The 23142-nt window shown below is 45.5% G+C and overlaps 9 non-coding genes across 9 annotated transcripts; all 9 read right to left on the bottom strand.

The window, feature by feature from the left end:
* Window positions 1-4445: 4445 nt before the first annotated feature.
* Window positions 4446-4609, bottom strand: LOC135026421 (U1 spliceosomal RNA). Its single transcript, XR_010223055.1, has one exon. It is a non-coding gene; the product is annotated as a U1 spliceosomal RNA (small nuclear RNA).
* Window positions 4610-5280: 671 nt separating this feature from the next.
* On the bottom strand, window positions 5281-5443 carry LOC135026354 (U1 spliceosomal RNA). The gene has a single exon (XR_010222989.1). It is a non-coding gene; the product is annotated as a U1 spliceosomal RNA (small nuclear RNA).
* A 152-nt stretch (window positions 5444-5595) lies between these two features.
* Window positions 5596-5759, bottom strand: LOC135026319 (U1 spliceosomal RNA). The gene has a single exon (XR_010222957.1). It is a non-coding gene; the product is annotated as a U1 spliceosomal RNA (small nuclear RNA).
* A 674-nt stretch (window positions 5760-6433) lies between these two features.
* Window positions 6434-6596, bottom strand: LOC135026344 (U1 spliceosomal RNA). The gene has a single exon (XR_010222981.1). It is a non-coding gene; the product is annotated as a U1 spliceosomal RNA (small nuclear RNA).
* A 152-nt stretch (window positions 6597-6748) lies between these two features.
* LOC135026314 (U1 spliceosomal RNA) lies at window positions 6749-6912 on the bottom strand. The gene has a single exon (XR_010222952.1). It is a non-coding gene; the product is annotated as a U1 spliceosomal RNA (small nuclear RNA).
* A 669-nt stretch (window positions 6913-7581) lies between these two features.
* Window positions 7582-7744, bottom strand: LOC135026347 (U1 spliceosomal RNA). The gene has a single exon (XR_010222982.1). It is a non-coding gene; the product is annotated as a U1 spliceosomal RNA (small nuclear RNA).
* A 152-nt stretch (window positions 7745-7896) lies between these two features.
* LOC135026323 (U1 spliceosomal RNA) lies at window positions 7897-8060 on the bottom strand. Its single transcript, XR_010222961.1, has one exon. It is a non-coding gene; the product is annotated as a U1 spliceosomal RNA (small nuclear RNA).
* Window positions 8061-8730: 670 nt separating this feature from the next.
* LOC135026375 (U1 spliceosomal RNA) lies at window positions 8731-8893 on the bottom strand. Its single transcript, XR_010223009.1, has one exon. It is a non-coding gene; the product is annotated as a U1 spliceosomal RNA (small nuclear RNA).
* A 152-nt stretch (window positions 8894-9045) lies between these two features.
* On the bottom strand, window positions 9046-9209 carry LOC135026318 (U1 spliceosomal RNA). Its single transcript, XR_010222956.1, has one exon. It is a non-coding gene; the product is annotated as a U1 spliceosomal RNA (small nuclear RNA).
* Between the last annotated feature and the right edge of the window lie 13933 nt (window positions 9210-23142).

Below are 23142 nucleotides of genomic sequence, written 5' to 3' on the forward strand. Positions count from 1 at the left end.
CTTGGCTTTGTGGACACTTTTCAGAGAACAAATTTGTTAGCATAAACATAAAGCCAGAAAATGAAGAGCTGTTTAATCACTCAATAGGATTTTTCTGCCAGCATTTTTCTTTTTCTCTGCAACCCACTGCTAAATTGTACTTCCTATCTGTTTTTTTATAAAATCACTTAATCAAATCTAACTCTGATTACATCAGAGAAGGCTAGGTACCCTACACCATAAGAGGGGGTTTGAAATTTTGACTTGTCTACTTAAAGATCACCAAAATCTGATAACAAGGTCAATAACGTCCCTGGGTGGGATTGAACCACCAACCTTTTGGTTAATAGCCGAACACACTAACCGATTGCGCCACAGAGACACTTTGCAAAAAGTCCTTACTGACAAAGGCTAATAAGCATTCATCTAGAACGTTTCCTAGAATAACTTTAAAAAGTCAATAATCTGGAGAGTTTTTGTAAGATGTTTCTTAAATCAACCAACGAAGAAACACATTGGTACTTTCCCATGATGTGTGAGTGCTTCAGGATCTCTTGCACTTACATGTGCAGCAGAGTACTGCAATGGAAGCATGCTGGGCCCATTACCCAGAGGTAGGCAGATTGAAACTATCCTCTGCTATATGCATTTTTTTTGTTAAAGTAATCCAAAACTGGGATTGATATGTTAGCTCTTTTATGTTTACTTAAAGTACAATAACTTTTACCATTTTAATTTGTTTTAATAGTATATTGACAGTATTGTTTTCTTTCAAAAATCCACTTAATTTCTTTACCCTATTATTAAAATGGTAATTGACAAAAACAAACTACATTGTCACCAGAAGAGCAATACAAAATGTACAAGTGATATATAAAAATCATCTTTCCAGCTTGAATTTCAATGATGCATTGGGGCAACGATTTTGTGAGAAACATCTTCACCCTTAAAATAAAGATTTTCTTAATTCCTTACCTGTGTGCTAATTAGATATCACCTTGTTTTCACATTAAACAGACTTCCACATGAGAAAGCAGCAAGGATGCATTGGCGTTAATGTTTCCTGGTGTCAACCTGTATTATTTCCGTAGACATTGAAATGAGGATGCATCTTGCTGCCTTTCCAATAAAGCAAGTTTAATTTAGTAATAGGTGAAAAACCATCCTTACAAAGGTGTTCATCAGAGACTTGGCTTTGTGGACACTTTTCAGAGAACAAATTTGTTAGCATAAAAATAAAGCCAGAAAATGAAGAGCTGTTTAATCACTCAATTGGATTTTTCTGCCAGCATATTTTTTTTGTCTGCAACCCACTGCTAAATTGTGCTTCCTAGCTGTTTTTTTATAAAATCACTTAATCAAATCTAACTCTGATTACATCAGAGAAGGCCAGGTACCCTACACCATAAGAGGGGGTTTGAAATGTTAACTTGTCTACTTGAAGATCACCAAAATCTGATAACAAGGTCAATTACGTCCCTGGGTGGGATTGAACCACCCAACTTTTGGTTAGTAGCCGAACACACTAACCGATTGCGCCACAGAGACACTTTGCAAAAATTACATACTGACAAAGGCTAATAAGCATTCATCTAGAACGTTTCCTAGAATAACTTTAAAAAGTCATAATCTGGAGAGTTTTTGTAAGATGTTTCTTAAATCAACCAACGAAGAAACACATTGGTACTTTCCGATGATGTGTGAGTGCTTCAGGATCTCTTGCACTTACATGTGCAGCAGAGTACTGCAATGGAAGCATGCTGGGCCCATTACCCAGAGGTAGGCAGATTGAAACTATCCTCTGCTATATGCATTTTTTTTGTTAATTAAAGTAATCCAAAACTGGGATTGATATGTTAGCTTTTTTATGTTTACTTAAAGTACAATAACTTTTACCATTTTAATTTGTTTTAATAGTATATTGACAGTATTGTTTTCTTTCAAAAATCCACTTAATTTTCTTTACCCTATTATTAAAATGGTAATTGACAAAAACAAACTACATTGTCACCAGAAGAGCAATACAAAATGTACAAGTGATATATAAAAATCATTTTTCCAGCTTGAATTTCAATGATGCATTGGGGCAACGATTTTGTGAGAAACATCTTCACCCTTAAATAAAGATTTTCTTAATTCCTTACCTGTGTGCTAATTAGATATCACCTTGTTTTTACATTAAACAGACTTCCACATGAGAAAGCAGCAAGGATGCATTGGCGTTAATGTTTCCTGGTGTCAACCTGTATTATTTCAGTAGACATTGAAATGGGGATGCATCTTGCTGCCTTTCCAATGAAGCAAGTTTAATTTAGCAATAGGTGAAAAACCATCCTTACAAAGGTGTTCATCAGAGACTTGGCTTTGTGGACACTTTTCAGAGAACAAATTTGTTAGCATAAAAATAAAGCCAGAAAATGAAGAGCTGTTTAATCACTCAATTGGATTTTTCTGCCAGCATAATTTTTTGTCTGCAACCCACTGCTAAATTGTGCTTCCTAGCTGTTTTTTATAAAATCACTTAATCAAATCTAACTCTGATTACATCAGAGAAGGCCAGGTACCCTACACCATAAGAGGGGGTTTGAAATGTTAACTTGTCTACTTGAAGATAACCAAAATCTGATAACAAGGTCAATTACATCCCTGGGTGGGATTGAAACACCAACCTTTTGATTAGTAGCCGAACACATTAACCGATTGCGCCACAGAGACACTTTGCAAAAAGTTCATACTGACAAAGGCTAATAAGCATTCATCTAGAACGTTTCCTAGAATAACTTTAAAAAGTCAATAATCTGGAGAGTTTTTGTAAGATGTTTCTTAAATCAACCAATGAAGAAACACATTGGTACTTTCCCATGATGTGTGAGTGCTTCAGGATCTCTTGCACTTACATGTGCAGCAGAGTACTGCAATGGAAGCATGCTGGGCCCATTACCCAGAGGTAGGCAGATTGAAACTATCCTCTGCTATATGCATTTTTTTTGTTAAAGTAATCCAAAACTGGGATTGATGTTAGCTCTTTTATGTTTACTTAAAGTACAATAACTTATACCATTTTAATTTGTTTTAATAGAATATTGACAGTATTGTTTTCTTTCAAAAATCCACTTAATTTCTTTACCCTATTATTAAAATGGTAATTGACAAAAACAAACTACATTGTCACCAGAAGAGCAATACAAAATGTACAAGTGATATATTAAAATCATCTTTCCAGCTTGAATTTCAATGATGCATTGGGGCAACGATTTTGTGAGAAACATCTTCACCCTTAAATAAAGATTTTCTTAATTCCTTACCTGTGTGCTAATTAGATATCACCTTGTTTTCACATTAAACAGACTTCCACATGAGAAAGCAGCAAGGATGCATTGGCGTTAATGTTTCCTAGTGTCAACCCGTATTATTTCAGTAGACATTGAAATGAGGATGCATTTTGCTGCCTTTCCAATGAAGCAAGTTTAATTTAGTAATAGGTGAAAAACCATCCCTACAAAGGTGTTCATCAGAGACTTGGCTTTGTGGACACTTTTCAGAGAACAAATTTGTTAGCATAAAAATAAAGCCAGAAAATGAAGAGCTGTTTAATCACTCAATTGGATTTTTCTGTCAGCATATTTTTTTTTCTCTGCAACCCACTGCTAAATTGTGCTGCCTAGCTGTTTTTTATAAAATCACTTAATCAAATCTAACTCTGGTTACATCAGAGAAGGCCAGGTACCCTACATCATAAGAGGGGGTTTGAAATTTTGACTTGTCTACTTAAAGATCACCAAAACCTGATCACAAGGTCAATTACATCCCTGGGTGGGATTAAACCACCAACCTTTTGGTTAGTAGCCAAACACACTAACTGATTGCGCAACAGAGACACTTTGCAAAAGTGCACACTGACAAAGGCTAATAAGCATTCATCTAGAACGTTTCCTAGAAAAACTTTAAAAAGTCAATAATCTGAAGAGTTTTTGTAAGATGTTTCTTAGATCAACCAACGAAAAAAAACACATTGGTACTTTCCCATGATGAGTGAGTGCTTCAGGATCTCTTGCACTTACATGTGCAGCAGAGTACTGCAATGGAAGCATGCTGGGCCCATAACCCAGAGGTAGGCAGATTGAAACTATCCTCTGCTATATGCATTTTTTTTGTTAATTAAAGTAATCCACAACTGGGATTGATATTTTAGCTCTTTTATTTTTACTTAAAGTACAATAACTTTTACCATTTTAATTTGTTTTAATAGTATATTGACAGTATTGTTTTCTTTCAAAAATCCACTTAATAGTATCTCACCTGGCAGGTAAGTAGGAGTTAGGCTAGAGCTGGGGAGGGTCGCTGCTCGGGCACCCCCCTGTCAAGTGAAGGAGATCCAACTGAGGCAGCACAAGGGAACTCTCGAAAGAAGAACAAGGCTAGAGGAAGATCTGAGACAAAGAAATCTGACTTTTACCAGAGCTGACCAGAGGAAAGCACAAACACAGTCCCCCACTACCACAAATAATGCAGTCGAGTTTCCCACATTTGGGGAAATCACAGGGGTCAGCATACCCAGAATGCAATGAATGAACCTCACACTGGGAGAACAATCTTCATGACCATGGTATCTCCTATGCAAAATAAGTATGATTTGGGATAGGGCTGGGGAGGGCCGCTGCTCAGGCACATCTCTGTCAAGTAAAGGAGATTCAACTGAGGCAGCACAAGGGAACTTTCATCTGGGGACAACAACTGCAGGGAGAACACATATTTTCAGATGAACATGGGAGGGCAGAAGGCTGCCTAATACTGAAGAACCCCCAAACAACAAACCAAATGCAACAACTAGTACAAGCATTCCTGGGGGAAGGTCTGCAGAAGACGGATTTGCATACGGTGATGTCATCCAAGCAGTGGGCCAAAGTTGGCTGGAACCCTCGTCTGCATATGAAAAGAGAAGAGGGGTGTGCAGGGCATGGCGGCCTTTTGCGGCGCTTGGATGACCCCTAGTTCGCATTAAACACCTCCACCCTCCTTCGGTGTGGGGCTCATGTTGGCTATGCCCCAGCCCCTGAAGCATTCAAGCTGATTTCTTGCAGCAGCTGGGCACTGTAACAGCTCAAGAGCTGCTCTGTAAGGCAAATTAAAGGGTGTGGGACCTGCAGCACTACCTGTAGTTCGCATTGTGCGTTGGAAGGCACAAAGTAAGCAGACGGGAGAAGTCAGGATAGTGCGCAAGGGCATAGAAGGGAGCGGCTCAATAAAAGAGAAGTGGAAACAGACAGCAAACTAGGCTGGAGAGAGACCTGAGACAAAGAGATCTGAATTATACGAGAGCCGACCAGAGGAAACACAAATTATGCAGTCAAGTGTCCCACATTTGGGGAAATCAGAGAAGCAGCACACCCAGAGTGCAATGGGTGAGCTTTGCCCTGGGAGAAGCACCTTCCTGATCATAGTATCTCACCTGGCAGGTAAGTAGGAGATGGGCTAGAGCTGGGGAGGGTCGCTGCTCGGGCACCCCCCTGTCAAGTGAAGGAGATCCAACTGAGGCAGCACAAGGGAACTCTCGAAAGAAGAACAAGGCTAGAGGAAGATCTGAGACAAAGAAATCTGACTTTTACCAGAGCTGACCAGAGGAAAGCACAAACACAGTCCCCCACTACCACATAAAATGCAGTCAAGTTTCCCACATTTGGGGAAATCACAGGGGTCAGCATTCCCAGAATGCAATGAATGAACCTCACCCTGGGAGAACAATCTTCATGACCATGGCATCTCCTATGCAAAATAAGTATGTTTTGGGATAGGGCTGGGGAGGGCCGCTGCTCAGGCACATCTCTGTCAAGTAAAGGAGATTCAACTGAGGCAGCACAAGGGAACTCTCATCTGGGGACAACAACTGCAGGGAGAACACATATTTTCAGATGAACATGGGAGGGTAGAAGGCTGCCTAATACTGAAGCACCCCCAAACAACAAACCAAATGCAACAACTAGTGCAAGCATTCCTGGGGGAAGGTCTGCAGAAGATGGATTTGCATACTGTGATGTCATCCAAGCAGTGGGCCAAAATTGGCTGGAACCCTCATCTGCATATGAAAAAAGAAAAGGGGTATGCAGGGCATGGCGGCCTTTTGCGGCGCTTGGATGACCCCTAGTTCGCATTAAACACCCCCACCCTCCTTCGGTGTAGGGCTCATGTTGGCCATGCCCCAGTCCCTGAAGCATTCAAGCTGATTTCTTGCAGCAGCTGGGCACTGTAACAGCTCCAGAGCTGCTCTTTAAGGCAAGTAAAAGGGTGTGGGCCCTGCAGCACTACCTGTAGTTTGCATTGTGCATTGTAATGCACAAAGTAAGCAGACGGGAGGAGAAGTCAGGATAGTGCACAAGGGTATTGAAGGGAGGGGCTCAAGAAAAAAGAAGTGGAAACAGGCAGCAAACTAGGCTGGAGAGAGACCTGAGACAAAGAGATCTGAATTATATGAAAGCCGACCAGGGGAAACACAAATTATGCAGTCAAGTTTCCCACATTTGGGGAAATCGTAGGGGCAGCACACCCAGAGTGCAATGGGTGAGCCTTGCCCTGGGAGAAGCAACTTCATGATCATAGTATCTCACCTGGCAGGTAAGTAGGAGTTGGGCTAGAGCTGGGGAGGGTCGCTGCTCGGGCACCCCCCTGTCAAGTGAAGGAGATCCAACTGAGACAGCACAAGGGAACTCTCGAAAGAAGAACAAGGCTAGAGGAAGATCTGAGACAAAGAAATCTGACTTTTACCAGAGCTGACCAGAGGAAAGCACAAACACAGTCCCCCACTACCACAAATAATGCAGTCGAGTTTCCCACATTTGGGGAAATCATAGGGGTCAGCATACCAAGAATGCAATGAATGAACCTCACACTGGGAGAACAATCTTCATGACCATGGTATCTCCTATGCAAAATAAGTATGATTTGGGATAGGGCTGGGGAGGGCCGCTGCTCAGGCACATCTCTGTCAAGTAAAGGAGATTCAACTGAGGCAGCACAAGGGAACTCTCATCTGGGGACAACTGCAGGGAGAACACATATTTTCAGATGAACATGGGAGGGCAGAAGGCCGCCTAATACTGAAGCACCCCCAAACAACAAACCAAATGCAACAACTAGTGCAAGCATTCCTGGGGGAAGGCCTGCAGCAGATGGATTTGCATATGGTGATGTCATCCAAGCAGTGGGTCAAAGTTGGCTTAAACCCTCGTCTGCATATGAAAAGAGAAAAGGGGCGTGCAGGGCATGGCGGCCTTTTGCGGCGCTTGGATGACCCCTAGTTCGCATTTTAACACCTCCACCCTCCTTCGGTGTGGGGCTCATGTTGGCTATGCCCCAGCCCCTGAAGCATTCAAGCTGATTTCTTGCAGCAGCTGGGCACTGTAACAGCACCAGAGCTGCTCTGTAAGGCAAATAAATGGTTGTGGGACCTGCAGCACTACCTGTAGTTCGCATTGTGCGTTGGAAGGCACAAAGTAAGCAGACGGGAGAAGTCAGGATAATGCGCAAGGGCATAGAAGGGAACGGCTTAAGAAAAGAGAAGTGGAAACAGACAGCAAACTAGGCTGGAGAGAGACCTGATACAAAGAGATCTGAATTATACGAGAGCCGACCAGAGGAAACACAAATTATGCAGTCAAGTGTCCCACATTTTGGGAAATCACAGGAGCAGCACACCCAGAGTGCAATGGGTGAGCCTTGCCCTGGGAGAAGCACCTTCCTGATCATAGTATCTCACCTGGCAGGTAAGTAGGAGTTGGGCTAGAGCTGGGGAGGGTCGCTGCTCGGGCAACTCCCTGTCAAGTGAAGGAGATCCAACTGAGGCAGCACAAGGGAACTCTCGAAAGAAGAACAAGGCTAGAGGAAGATCTGAGACAAAGAAATCTGACTTTTACCAGAGCTGACCAAAGGAAAGCACAAACACAGTCACCCACTACCACAAATAATGCAGTCGAGTTTCCCACATTTGGGGAAATCATAGGGGTCAGCATACCCAGAATGCAATGAATGAACCTCAACCTGGGAGATCAATCTTCATGACCATGGTATCTCCTATGCAAAATAAGTATGATTTGGGATAGGGCTGGGGAGGGCCGCTGCTCAGGCACATCTCTGTCAAGTAAAGGAGATTCAACTGAGGCAGCACAAGGGAACTCTCATCTGGGGACAACAACTGCAGGGAGAACACATATTTTCAGATGAACATGGGAGGGCAGAAGGCTGCCTAATACTGATGCACCCCCAAACAACAAACCAAATGCAACAACTAGTACAAGCATTCCTGGGGGAAGGTCTGCAGAAGACGGATTGCATACAGTGATGTCATCCAAGCAGTGGGCCAAAGTTGGCTGGAACCCTCATCTGCATATGAAAAGAGAAAAGGGGTATGCAGGGCATGGCGGCCTTTTGCGGCGCTTGGATGACCCCTAGTTCGCATTAAACACCCCCACCCTCCTTCGGTGTAGGGCTCATGTTGGCCATGCCCCAGTCCCTGAAGCATTCAAGCTGATTTCTTGCAGCAGCTGGGCACTGTAACAGCTCCAGAGCTGCTCTTTAAGGCAAGTAAAAGGGTGTGGGCCCTGCAGCACTACCTGTAGTTTGCATTGTGCGTTGGAAGGCACAAAGTAAGCAGACGGGAGAAGTCAGAATAGTGCGCAAGGGCATAGAAGGGAGCGGCTCAAGAAAAGAGAAGTGGAAACAGACAGCAAACTAGGCTGGAGAGAGACCTGAGACAAAAAGATCTGAATTATACGAGAGCCGACCAGGGGAAACACAAATTATGCAGTCAAGTGTCCAACATTTGGGGAAACCGCAGGAGCAGCACACCCAGAGTGCAATGGGTGAGCCTTGCCCTGGGAGAAGCACCTTCATGATCATAGTATCTCACCTGGCAGGTAAGTAGGAGTTGGGCTAGAGCTGGGGAGGGTCGCTGCTCGGGCACCCCCCTGTCAAGTGATGGAGATCCAACTGAGGCAGCACAAGGGAACTCTCGAAAGAAGAACAAGGCTAGAGGAAGATCTGAGACAAAGAAATCTGACTTTTACCAGAGCTGACCAGAGGAAAGCACAAACACAGTCCCTCACTACCACAAATAATGCAGTCCAGTTTCCCACATTTGGGGAAATCACAGGGATCAGCATACCCAGAATGCAATGAATGAACCTCATCCTGGGAGAACAATCTTCATGACCATGGTATCTCCTATGCAAAATAAGTATGATTTGGGATAGGGCTGGGGAGGGCCGCTGCTCAGGCACATCTCTGTCAAGAATTTATAAAGTCTATACATATATATAACCAAATGTCAATATATATATATATAGAACCCAGCTCTCCTATCAAAACTTATCTATTTCACCAATTTGTTGCTTATTTCATCTTTATACATCTATTAATTTTCACCATATATTATAAAATTCTGCTCCCATAGGTAGTACTGTTCTACCAATAATAAACCAAATTTTAAAGATAATCACACTTGTTATCAAGGGAGCGCAAAAAATAAAATATACAAGCTCTTTATTTTTTAAAAATATATATAGACAGAAGAAACCCACATTCAATAAAATACAATGGTGTCAACATATATAGGCACCACTATCCATATCTAAATGTAATCAGTATCTATTTGATATTGCCCTTGATGACAACGGAATGTCTATTAAAGTGTCCAAAAAATCCTCCTGGATACAGCTGTTGTAATTTAATTGTTACTTTCCAATTGTAATTGATACATTAAATTCCTTCTTGTGGATGAACAGCAACAGTTGTAACCAACGCCTCTTATTTACTGCAGTTAAAGTTCATATGTAACTCACGTGAGTAATGAAAGAAAACAGGGGGAGAGCGCTGTGATGGTTGGTGAAACACAGCGGCATGCTACGACCCCCGTTAACCGTGGCTGGATCTTATTGGCACTCGCGGTTGGGATATTCCTCCCTGCCGTGGGGTAGAGACCTCCTTTTGCTCGGTCTCAAATTGCTTTTTCCCCTTCACCGCTGTCTTTACATCAGACGTCCGCCGTGATGTAGCTCGTTCATGAACGGGCTTATATCTCAGCAATCAGAGTGTCCGGTAGTCACCTTGCTTACGCGTTTCTCCGCTGTTATCCAAGAGCGGTTTCGTCAGAGGATACATCAGCAGCCTAGCAGGCTCTTTTTAAAATGCACCGGACCAATAGCATTACTAATTAGTTGATTGGATACATACATGTACTAATTGGATGTATACATGTAATGACTCACATATGGAACAACTTTCTAATTGCAATTGCACATATAAAGGCATTTCATAATATAAAAATAAGCAACATGGTGATTAAAAATAATAATAAAATAAGCAACAAGGTGGTTTAAAAAATAACAGAAAATATATAATCTATATACAGATTAACCTCTAATCTTTCAATCAATACCTCATATCTATAATCACATATACATAATTCAGAGTCTCAGCACTAAGGATCCCCATTTATTTATATTAAACCTTTTAGGGTAACATAAATCCATGCAACTACTAAAGTCGCTCTCGTGGCGCAGGGGAAACATCACCTGCACTCTATGCAGCGAGTCCCATGTTTGAATCCAACCCGCTCAGCTTAACATCCATATTATTTATTTACTTTTAATGGGATCATTCTATCAATTCATTTTTACCTTTAATTTTTGTTAATATTATTTCTATATTTCATTATTTTAACCCCTGGAATAATTACATTGCTGCTTAAACAACAAAAAGAATTGAATAAAAAATAAATATTAAACAGACAATTTAAGGATTCGAAGATTTAAAGATTTAAAGATTTTAAAATTTAAAACAGGGAGGGGGGGGGGAAGGGAGGGGGGCCTTTTGGGAGAAGGAGGGGAAAAAAATAAATTAAAAATAAAAATATATATATATAGAACCAAGAGAAAGTGTAAAAAGAGAATGGAGGAAGAAATCTGATGTTCATCATTACTAGTGGATTTTACTAAAGAACTTTAAAGGAACACACACAACAGGATTATACAGTTTCATCCTAAGAGGAAAGCTGTTCCCAAAATAGCTACTTCTAATAATTTTGTTTATTTATTAAACATACAATAAATGGATATTCAATAAATAATATATTAGGTAAATCAATAGATAAAATCTTCAGAGACTGCCAATGTTGTTCAGTTCGATGCTCTCATTCAGACCATCAGGTGTAAGGGTACCCAAAGAGAAAATCCAAAATGCCTCCCTTGTCAAGTAAAGGAGATTCAACTGAGGCAGCACAAGGGAACTCTCATCTGGGAACAACAACTGCAGGGAGAACACATTTTCAGACGAATGAGGGAGGGCAGAAGGCTGCCTAATACTGAAGCACCCCCAAACAACAAACCAAATGCAACAACTACTGCAAGCATTCCTGGGGGAAGGCCTGCAGCAGATGGATTTGCATATAGTGATGTCATCCAAGCAGTGGGCATAGTTGGCTGCAACCCTCGTCTGCATATGAAAAGAGAAAAGGGTCACGCAGGGCATGGCGGCCTTTGTGGGGTTGCGCTTGGATGACCCCTAAATCGCATTATACACCCCCACCCCCCATCAGTGTGGGCTCATGTTGGCCATGCCCCAGCCCCTGAAGCATTCAAGCTGATTTCTTGCAGCAGCTGGACCCAGAAACAGCTATAGAGTTGCTCTACAAGACAAGTAAAAGGGTGTGAGCCCTGCAGCACCACCTGTAGTTTGCATACACACATATATAGGACAGCATCTCTTATATGCCCCAGGGTCAATAAAATAGTATCCTTATCTAGGGTATCCATCCCCTCAGATAAGGTATCCGTCCATGCCGCTACAGCACTACACACCCAGGCCGACGCAATTGCCGGTCTGAGTAAGGTACCTGAATGTGTATAAATGGACTTCAGGGTAATCTCCTGTTTGCGGTCAGCAGACTCTTTGAGGGTAGCCGTATACTGGGACGGGAGGGCTACCTTCTTGGATAAGCGTGTTAATGCTTTGTCCACCCTAGGGGAGGATTCCCATCGTAACCTATCCATTGATGGGAAAGGATACGCCATAAGAATCCTTTTGGAAATCTGCAGTCTTTTATCTGGAGATTCCCAAGCTTTTTCACATAACTCGTTCAGCTCGTGTGACCCCCTCAAAGGTTACCTCAGGCTTTTTCACCTTGTACATATGTACCCTCTTGCAGTGCCAGATTAAGGTCCTGATGGGCCTGGAGCTGAAATATATAAAAGGCCTATTGTGCACTGCCGGAGGGGGTGTGACCAGCATGGTGGGGGTGTGATTACTGATATGGGGGTGTGGTCGATGCCGTGGTGTGTGGCTAGTGCCATGGAGGGCATAGCTACCCACCTTCCTTCACCTACCTCAATCTCCCTCCTCTCTTTGCTTATATGAAGCATACACCACGTATTATTTTATTAACCACTGAATAAATGTTTGTTTTTAAAAAAACACAAACTATGGTTATTAATAAAATAAATGTTATTGAGGTTATATATAAAGTATATAGACAATTGCAGGCCGGCACTCCTCAATATTTGACCAACATGCTTCGGTGGCCATCCAGTGAATTAAATAGCATATGGAAATGGTAGCGTAATAGGATCTTACTAGCCCCGATCCCAGCATCCTTATTCCCCAATACCGTCACTTATTGTGGACTATGCTTCACATGCTTCAGGCGCGCACAGCATAATCTCTGATAAGCAGCCGCCAGAGACACGAAAACACAAGGGAATCGTGAACTTATCCCTGATTCCATGTGTTATCGTGCAATTGTAGGTATAATTTTGGTCGATAAAAATGGCCTCTAATTGGATACCGGATAATGACCATTGATCATTAATCGCGATATCCGTATGTTTTTAATTACCAAAATCTCATCGGCAACGTTGCCTAATTCAGACCTGATCATAGATGTGCTAAATTTAGCACATCTACAATCCGCTTCCCTGACATGCGGGAGAACAGGGCTAGTCCGCCTCGCATGTCAGGCCCTACCCCGCCGCTGAAGTACAAAAGCATCACACGGCGGCAATGCTTTGTACTTGAAGAGTAGCTACCTATCAGCGCAGCTCCTGCGAGCTCGCAGGGAGCTACTCGTCGCTGTCCGGGTCGCAGTGGCTGCGTGTGACGTCACGCAGCTGCCGCGGCCCGCCCCCCGCACGGTCCTGGCATGCCTGCATTGTCCGTACCGCGTGCCTAAAACGGCGTCCAAATGCCGCCGGCCCGCCCCCACCCGCCCAGCGACCGCCTATGCCTGTCAATCCGGCAGAGGCGATCGCAGAGCTGAGATGGCTGTCGGCTGTCTGGCATGTGCTGGCGCATTCGCAGTTCAGACCTGATCGGCTGCTGTGCGAAAAAGCACAACAGCGATCAGGTCTGAATTAGGCCATGTGTCTGTATTTACTTCTGCCTGATTGAGTAGACTGTGAGTGACCATTTCCATATGAGATATATCCATTCAATTTTTGGACGTGACCGTCACACGTGATGGTTCAAGATTAAAAACGACCTTGTTCCAAAAGGAAACTGACAGGAACACTCTATTGCATGCTGCAAGTAACCATCCTCCACACCTAAAAAATAGCCTTTCCATTTCACAATTTATGTAGGTGATAAGGAACAATTCTGATCGAGACACTGCTGAAATTCAACTATCAGAAATGAAACAACGTTTTTTGGATAGGGGCTATAATTCTAAGACTATAGAGGGTTGCCTCACCAAAGCATGGAAAAAGACATGCAGACAACTAAAGAAGAAAGGTGATCGGTTGACATTCGTAACTCAATTTGATGAGAAACCACCTTTGGTTGCTAGATCTATTAAGGAGCATTGGTCAATTTTGTCTACGGTTTCTTCTTTCAGCGTTATATAGTAAAGAGACGCCAATGATGTCATATAGAAAGGGCAGAAATTTGAAAAACAATTTTTGATGCACCCCAGTGGAATAAGCAATACCAAAGATAACACCTGGTTAATGACACAGAAACCTGGCTGCATTAAATGTGTTGGTTGCACCACGTTCCGCTTGATGGTGTCAGGCACGAGTTTTCCGCATCCACAAACGGGAAGGGCGATTCAGATTCGGTATAAGCTCCATTGCCGTATGGAGTTTGTAATCTACCTACTCACGTGCCCCTGTGGGTTGTCCTATGTCGGGATGACCACATGTACTTTCCGGGAGAGAATGGCCAACCATAGGATGACGATTCGCCAGCCTATATCCACTGGAGTAACTGATAAACCAGTTGCCCATCATTTTATGACACTTGGACACCAAATTTCTGCTTTACAATGCCGTATCATTGACTGGGTACCACCACCATCAAGAGGTGGAGACAGGGCATTGTTTTGTTGTACCATATGCTATACACATTTGTTTTTGGTTCCCATGGTATTATCATTAGAGCCTCTATTACGGTCCCTTTTAGTATGCAGCGGCTATTGTTAGATGCCTGTTGCTATGTGTGACGCGATTGCCGGAAGTGACGTAGACGCATAGCTGCGCCCGTCACAGGAAATGCTATGCATTCCACCGGATAGCGGTGGAACGCACGCTGGCTACAGGCACTGTGTGAGGATGCTTGGGCGCCGGACCCAGCGGTGAGTACCAGCGTGAGAGGGGAGTTTATTTTGGTTACCTGGGTTAATGATATACTCTGTGATGTTGACTAAAGGTGTGTCCCCCCTATATCATCATGGTTTATTCTCGTGGTGATTGGTGCATAAGTATTTGCGCCGTTTTTTACATTGTTTGGGGTATTTTAGGGGGCCCCGTCAGGAATAAATAATTTGGTACTGGACGGTGAACATGGGCAGCTGAGATATGCTGTATTTGCTGCATATGTTGTGCATCCTGATGACGATCCGGATTGGATCGTAACGTCGATGAAGGAATGAATAACTTGAATCATCATGCTGTTAAGTATGAATTAAATGTCTTTTTAAGTGCAAAATTTCTGGTGAGTGCCCCTCTATCCTGTTCTCTCTCTCTCTCTATACATATATAATACACACACATCTAAAATCTGCTCACAATATGGAAAAGTCTAGAATCCTTATTGCTGCTAGCTCATAACTCTTGTAACTAATGCTATTTTTGTCATGTCATACAAATCATTATATTAGATGCATCATGGATCATTTTGTTGGATTTAAAACATAGATGTAGTGTAATGCCAAACGATAGAGCACACCATACCACATCAGATAAAATATCTGGCACACAAAAGGGAGGCATTCACGAGACTGCCTGTTGGGATCCCGGTGGTCACAATGCCTACACCGGAATCCCGACAGGCGGTGAAATACTGCTGCCGTAATACTGGCACCATAGACTTTTCTCCCTCTATGGGTGTCCACGACACCCATAGAGGGAGAATAGATCCAGTGGCGAGTGTAGCGAGCCTGCAAGGGGCTTTCTAGCGCTCACCCCGCTGCCAGCATACTGGTGGCCGGGATCCCGCTGTCGGGATCATAACAACCAGGATCCCGGCCGCCGGTAAAACATATGTATTCCACACAGAATGCACATAAGCCAGGACATAGCCGTATATGGCAGGATAAATCCGTTTCAACACAGCCTAAGCACACTAAAGATATGTATATGACCACATCCTATGACCTGAATACATCTATAGACCTAGGAGAGGATATGAAGACCCAGACGGACCCAGACAGGGTTAATATCACACACACCAGCATCTAGCAGTCATACCCTTACTTATTCTGCACATTCCTTAATAGAGCTTGCTTGGTACATTGCCTGCCCGGAATATAAAGACTCATGGCAAGATTCCTAAGAAGCATTTATCCAATACCGCCACCTACTATTTGTGATAAAAGCCAAACTTGTATGTATGATTTAGCCAACATTGTATCTAAAAACAAATATACGAGGCTAGCTCTAACATGGCACCCAACATCTGGGACTATCAATCATTCAGCAGAGCAATGCCTACTGCCACCTGATGAGATACCACTTCCCATAAAGACATTCCTATTCTGACTACTGTGCTACCCTTGAAAAAGGTCAGAAGGATTGCAGGGAGCAGACATATCAAGACACATGCGTCCTACACATACTAGGACACTGCAGCAAACAACCCACCAACTTAAGGTCCGTACACACTTAACGATTAAATGAGCGACGTCGCTCATTTTCCCCCTCCTTGAGCGACGTCGCTCATTTTATCGTTCAGTGTGTATGCCGCCAGTGACGGACGATGCGCGGCCCCGCGGGTCGGCAACGATCGTCGCTGTCGGTAGGGCATGCATGAAGGATGTGGACTGTCGTCCACGACCTTCATGCAGGGCTGGCGGGGGCGTGACGTCACTGAGCGATATGAGCTGTCATATCGCTCAGTGTGCATAGTCGGCAGCCGGCCGGCCGGCCCGGGAGGGGGAAACATTAGACGATGTCGCTCACAGAGCGACATCGTCTAATGTGTATGGGCCTTTAGTCTCCTCACCGGCTAGTGAGTTTGAGCAGACAGGACATAACAATAGAAATCAACAGGTACTGGGGGTTAACTACGATATGCCGGCGGCCGGGCTCCCGGCGACCACCATACCGGCGCTGGGAGCCCGACCGCCGGCTTACCGACAGTGTGGCGAGCGCAAATGAACCCCTTGCGGGCTCGCTGCGCTCGCCACACTACGGGCATGGTGGCGCGCTACGCGCGCCACACTATTTTATTCTCCCTCCAGGGGGGGCGTGGATCCCCACGAGGGAGAATAAGTGTCGGTATGCTGGCAGTCGGGCTCCCGGCGCTGGTATGCTGGTCGCCGGGAGCCCGACCGCCGGCATACTGAAGACCACCCAGTACTAGGAGATCTTGCGGGCCAGGTGCCTGAAGTCTCGTAGCTCCAGATGGTCCCCCAGGTTACCGACAGGGTGTATGATCCTGCACCTACCGATCCACACAGGTACCTAGCCTGGGATAGCAAAGAAGGGAGGACTGCCTTCCATAGCAACATAGACACCAACGCGCACCAGGAGAAGCACCAACATACACCGGAGAGGGTAAGTTGATGCTCCAGAGGGGTACGTCGGCCCTCCAGAACATAGGGCCTAATTCAGAATGAGTTGTAGTTTTGCGAGAAATCACAAACTCATGTCTCTAGCATGCGGGGGCGCCCAGCACAAGTAAAGTCCGCCCGGCATCCCGGGTATCCCCCCCCAACTAACATGCGAACACTTTGCTAAGCAGTGAAGCACTCGCATTATAAGAGTTGTCACGTAGGGAGACGGTAGGCTGCCATGATTTGACGTCACACGCAGCCGCTGCGGCTCGCCCCGCAAACAGTCCGGACATGCCTCCGTTGTCTGGACTGTGCCCCTGAAATGGTGCTTCGACACCCAGAAAATGCTATGTCGACGCCCCTTCACCACCACACCGGGACTTCGACTGCATTCAGATGCAAACGCAGAAATGCGAAAATCGGCAAATAGCGAGTTTAGCAGTTTTTCGTATCATGCTGAATCGGCCCTATAGCACCCATGAAGATATACCAAGTAGGGCACCATGCAAGACTCATACCCATTTGGACTAATGTAGCCCATACACTTGTGAGATATCAGGTACAATCCTTCGATTTCGACCGATAAATCGAAGGCATGTATGCACATTTTAAGTACCATGTGACGCGATGCGCGGGCACGCTGGTCGAATGTCGCGTTGCAAGATATAAAGTGCTGCACTCAATATTTATCACATCGCAGTGCGATTGCATGTGTTTTTAAAAACACATGCGATATATCGCACTGCGATGGGCACTTGTCGGGAGCGTCCAGAGGCCGCTCCCACTCGGCGGTGACGTGCCCATCACGTGATTAGCATGCGATCTATCGCATGATTGCATGGTAATCACTTTGGCAGTTCAGGTGCGATTTCATCGCACTTGAACTGCCAGTGCGATGTCCCGCGATGTCGCGTCGCGAGGCATCCTACAACTGTATGGGGACCATTAATTGTTCATATAGCAGTGCCCAGCATGCTAATGGCGGGAAGCAATACGATCGCAATTCAATTGTGATCGCATCGCTAATTAAGGGAAGCTCCCCTGCCTGCGCAACCTGGCTGCAAAGGCAATCCCCCCGATCCTGCCCCCATTTCCGACATTATGCCCCCGCGTTGCCGCCCTCTTAATGCTGTATTACCACCCCGCCAACGCCTCTGCCTGTCAATCAGGCAGTGGCGTTTGCATGAATGTGATCGCAATGGCCAGCCCGTGCACATTGGGTTGGGACCTGCATGTGCACACTGGGCCTAAAAGGCATAGGGTGTCATTCCGAGTTGTTCGCTCGCTAGCTGCTTTTAGCAGCAATGCAAACGCTAAGACGCCGCCCTCTGGGAGTGTATCTAAGCATTGTAAAAGTACGACCGAAAACAGCAAAAGAAGACTGTGCATTTTCTGAGTACCTGCAGACCTACTCCTTCCTTGCGATCACTTCACACCATTCAGTTCCTGATTTGACGTCACAAACACGCCCAGCGTTCTCACAGCCACGCCTGCGTTTCTACAGGCACGCCTGCATTTTTATCTGGCACGCCTGCATTTTTCCCAACACTTTCCGAAAACGGCCAGTTTCCGCCCAGAAACACCCACTTCCTGTCAATCACTCTGCGGCGTGTAGTGCAACTGAAAAGCGTCGTTCGAACATGTGTGAAAGTATATAGAATGTTGTGAAAGTGCGCCACGCGTGCGCATTGCGAACCATGCACAGAAATGCAGATTTTTCACCTAATAGCAGAAATGCGACCGAAATCTGCTAGCGAACAACTCGGAATGACCCCCATAATGGATCGCATCGCATTAGCAGCCCTTGTGAATAAGGCTCTGTGTCTCAATAAAGGACACTCCATTCATTTACTTTGTATTTCCGTGACCATACCATTATCAGGTGTGTTCAGGGACTCCCCACATTAAAGTCCCTAGCAGCAGTGAGGACCTGAAGGGAAGGGGCAATTGCTGGCCCAAGAATTAAAGTAATAAGGACACAAACCTGGGCACTCACCAATAGTTGTGCTGCATGTGCAGCAGCAGCAAATGAACCAAGCGCAGAATTTAGCCACTGACGGGTACTACTGGCGCCGAGTGCATGATTATGGCATTAGGCCCCGCCCACTTTTGATGCGATTCGCGGGTCTCGAAGGGGCGTGGTTAACTGGTAAAAGGGGTGGGGCTTAGTACGAGGACCGCAGCAGGAGGCTAAAATATGTATGGCAGTGAGAAGTTGGCCTGATAGTGGGTGTTTATGGGGGTGGGTGTTGTTGACGCCGGAGGGGGCGGGGCCTAGGACGCTGCAGGCTGAAGTAGCAGGATTTTTTTTTTCCTGTCTACAGCAAAAGGACATCTGCAGATGCTGTGGGCCTATTTTAAAGGGTGGGCTTGGAGCTGCAGCTCCATCAGCCCCATTGTTAATCCGGCCCTGCCCTCTTGTCAGGGCCAGGGGGTTCCTCTCTGATGTGCAAAACATCTTTTATTGCCATAATCATATATCGAATGGATTTTGCCAATTTTGGCTGTAACTTTGCATCATCGTAATCGACACTGGAGTCAGAATCCGTGTCTGTATCTGTGTCAACAATCTGGGATAGTGGGCGCTTATGAGACCCTGACAGTCCCTGCAACATAGGATCAGGCATGGGTTGAGACCCTGACTGTCCCAAAGCTTCAGCCTTGTCTAATCTTTTGTGCAATGAGTTTACACTAGCATTTAAAACATTCCACATATCCATCCAATCAGCTGTCGGCGGAGACACCACATTCATTTGCTCCTGCTCCTCTCTAATATAGCCTTCTTCCTCAGACATGTCGACACTAGAGATGAGCGCCTGAAATTTTTCGGGTTTTGTGTTTTGGTTTTGGGTTCGGTTCCGCGGCCGTGTTTTGGGTTCGAACACGTTTTGGCAAAACCTCACCGAATTATTTTTGTCGGATTCGGGTGTGTTTTGGATTCGGGTGTTTTTTTCCAAAAACACTAAAAAACAGCTTAAATCATAGAATTTGGGGGTCATTTTGATCCCAAAGTATTATTAACCTCAAAAACCATAATTTACACTCATTTTCAGTCTATTCTGAATACCTCACACCTCACAATATTATTTTTAGTCCTAAAATTTGCACCGAGGTCGCTGTGTGAGTAAGATAAGCGACCCTAGTGGCCGACACAAACACCGGGCCCATCTAGGAGTGGCACTGCAGTGTCACGCAGGATGTCCCTTCCAAAAAACCCTCCCCAAACAGCACATGACGCAAAGAAAAAAAGAGGCGCAATGAGGTAGCTGTGTGAGTAAGATTAGCGACCCTAGTGGCCGACACAAACACCGGGCCCATCTAGGAGTGGCACTGCAGTGTCACGCAGGATGGCCCTTCCAAAAAACCCTCCCCAAACAGCACATGACGCAAAGAAAAAAAGAGGCGCAATGAGGTAGCTGACTGTGTGAGTAAGATTAGCGACCCTAGTGGCCGACACAAACACCGGGCACATCTAGGAGTGGCACTGCAGTGTCACGCAGGATGTCCCTTCCAAAAAACCCTCCCCAAACAGCACATGACGCAAAGAAAAAAAGAGGCGCAATGAGGTAGCTGTGTGAGTAAGATTAGCGACCCTAGTGGCCGACACAAACACCGGGCCCATCTAGGAGTGGCACTGCAGTGTCACGCAGGATGTCCCTTCCAAAAAACCCTCCCCAATCAGCACATGATGCAAAGAAAAAGAAAAGAAAAAAGAGGTGCAAGATGGAATTATCCTTGGGCCCTCCCACCCACCCTTATGTTGTATAAACAAAACAGGACATGCACACTTTAACCAACCCATCATTTCAGTGACAGGGTCTGCCACACGACTGTGACTGATATGACGGGTTGGTTTGGACCCCCCCCAAAAAAGAAGCAATTAATCTCTCCTTGCACAAACTGGCTCTACAGAGGCAAGATGTCCACCTCATCTTCACCCTCCGATATATCACCGTGTACATCCCCCTCCTCACAGATTATCAATTCGTCCCCACTGGAATCCACCATCTCAGCTCCCTGTGTACTTTGTGGAGGCAATTGCTGCTGGTCAATGTCTCCGCGGAGGAATTGATTATAATTCATTTTAATGAACATCATCTTCTCCACATTTTCTGGATGTAACCTCGTACGCCGATTGCTGACAAGGTGAGCGGCGGCACTAAACACTCTTTCGGAGTACACACTTGTGGGAGGGCAACTTAGGTAGAATAAAGCCAGTTTGTGCAAGGGCCTCCAAATTGCCTCTTTTTCCTGCCAGTATAAGTACGGACTGTGTGACGTGCCTACTTGGATGCGGTCACTCATATAATCCTCCACCATTCTATCAATGTTGAGAGAATCATATGCAGTGACAGTAGACGACATGTCCGTAATCGTTGTCAGGTCCTTCAGTCCGGACCAGATGTCAGCATCAGCAGTCGCTCCAGACTGCCCTGCATCACCGCCAGCGGGTGGGCTCGGAATTCTGAGCCTTTTCCTCGCACCCCCAGTTGCGGGAGAATGTGAAGGAGGAGATGTTGACAGGTCGCGTTCCGCTTGACTTGACAATTTTGTCACCAGCAGGTCTTTCAACCCCAGCAGACCTGTGTCTGCCGGAAAGAGAGATCCAAGGTAGGCTTTAAATCTAGGATCGAGCACGGTGGCCAAAATGTAGTGCTCTGATTTCAACAGATTGACCACCCGTGAATCCTTGTTAAGCGAATTAAGGGCTGCATCCACAAGTCCCACATGCCTAGCGGAATCGCTCCGTGTTAGCTCCTTCTTCAATGCCTCCAGCTTCTTCTGCAAAAGCCTGATGAGGGGAATGACCTGACTCAGGCTGGCAGTGTCTGAACTGACTTCACGTGTGGCAAGTTCAAAGGGCATCAGAACCTTGCACAACGTTGAAATCATTCTCCACTGCACTTGAGACAGGTGCATTCCATCTCCTATATCGTGCTCAATTGTATAGGCTTGAATGGCCTTTTGCTGCTCCTCCAACCTCTGAAGCATATAGAGGGTTGAATTCCACCTCGTTACCACTTCTTGCTTCAGATGATGGCAGGGCAGGTTCAGTAGTTTTTGGTGGTGCTCCAGTCTTCTGTACGTGGTGCCTGTACGCCGAAAGTGTCCCGCAATTTTTCTGGCCACCGACAGCATCTCTTGCACGCCCCTGTCGTTTTTAAAAAAATTCTGCACCACCAAATTCAAGGTATGTGCAAAACATGGGACGTGCTGGAATTTGCCCATATTTAATGCACACACAATATTGCTGGCGTTGTCCGATGCCACAAATCCACAGGAGAGTCCAATTGGGGTAAGCCATTCCGCGATGATCTTCCTCAGTTGCCGTAAGAGGTTTTCAGCTGTGTGCGTATTCTGGAAAGCGGTGATACAAAGCGTAGCCTGCCTAGGAAAGAGTTGGCGTTTGCGAGATGCTGCTACTGGTGCCGCCGCTGCTGTTCTTGCGGCGGGAGTCCATACATCTACCCAGTGGGCTGTCACAGTCATATAGTCCTGACCCTGCCCTGCTCCACTTGTCCACATGTCCGTGGTTAAGTGGACATTGGGTACAACTGCATTTTTTAGGACACTGGTGAGTCTTTTTCTGACGTCCGTGTACATTCTCGGTATCGCCTGCCTAGAGAAGTGGAACCTAGATGGTATTTGGTAACGGGGGCACACTGCCTCAATAAATTGTCTAGTTCCCTGTGAACTAACGGCGGATACCGGACGCACGTCTAACACCAACATAGTTGTCAAGGACTCAGTTATCCGCTTTGCAGTAGGATGACTGCTGTGATATTTCATCTTCCTCGCAAAGGACTGTTGAACAGTCAATTGCTTACTGGAAGTAGTACAAGTGGGCTTACGACTTCCCCTCTGGGATGACCATCGACTCCCAGCGGCAACAACAGCAGCGCCAGCAGCAGTAGGCGTTACACGCAAGGATGCATCGGAGGAATCCCAGGCAGGAGAGGACTCGTCAGACTTGCCAGTGACATGGCCTGCAGGACTATTGGCATTCCTGGGGAAGGAGGAAATTGACACTGAGGGAGTTGGTGGGGTGGTTTGCGTGAGCTTGGTTACAAGAGGAAGGGATTTACTGGTCAGTGGACTGCTTCCGCTGTCACCCAAAGTTTTTGAAC

This window comes from Pseudophryne corroboree, unplaced genomic scaffold, assembly GCF_028390025.1.
Source record: "Pseudophryne corroboree isolate aPseCor3 unplaced genomic scaffold, aPseCor3.hap2 scaffold_436, whole genome shotgun sequence".
NCBI classification, from domain to species: Eukaryota; Metazoa; Chordata; class Amphibia; order Anura; family Myobatrachidae; genus Pseudophryne; species Pseudophryne corroboree.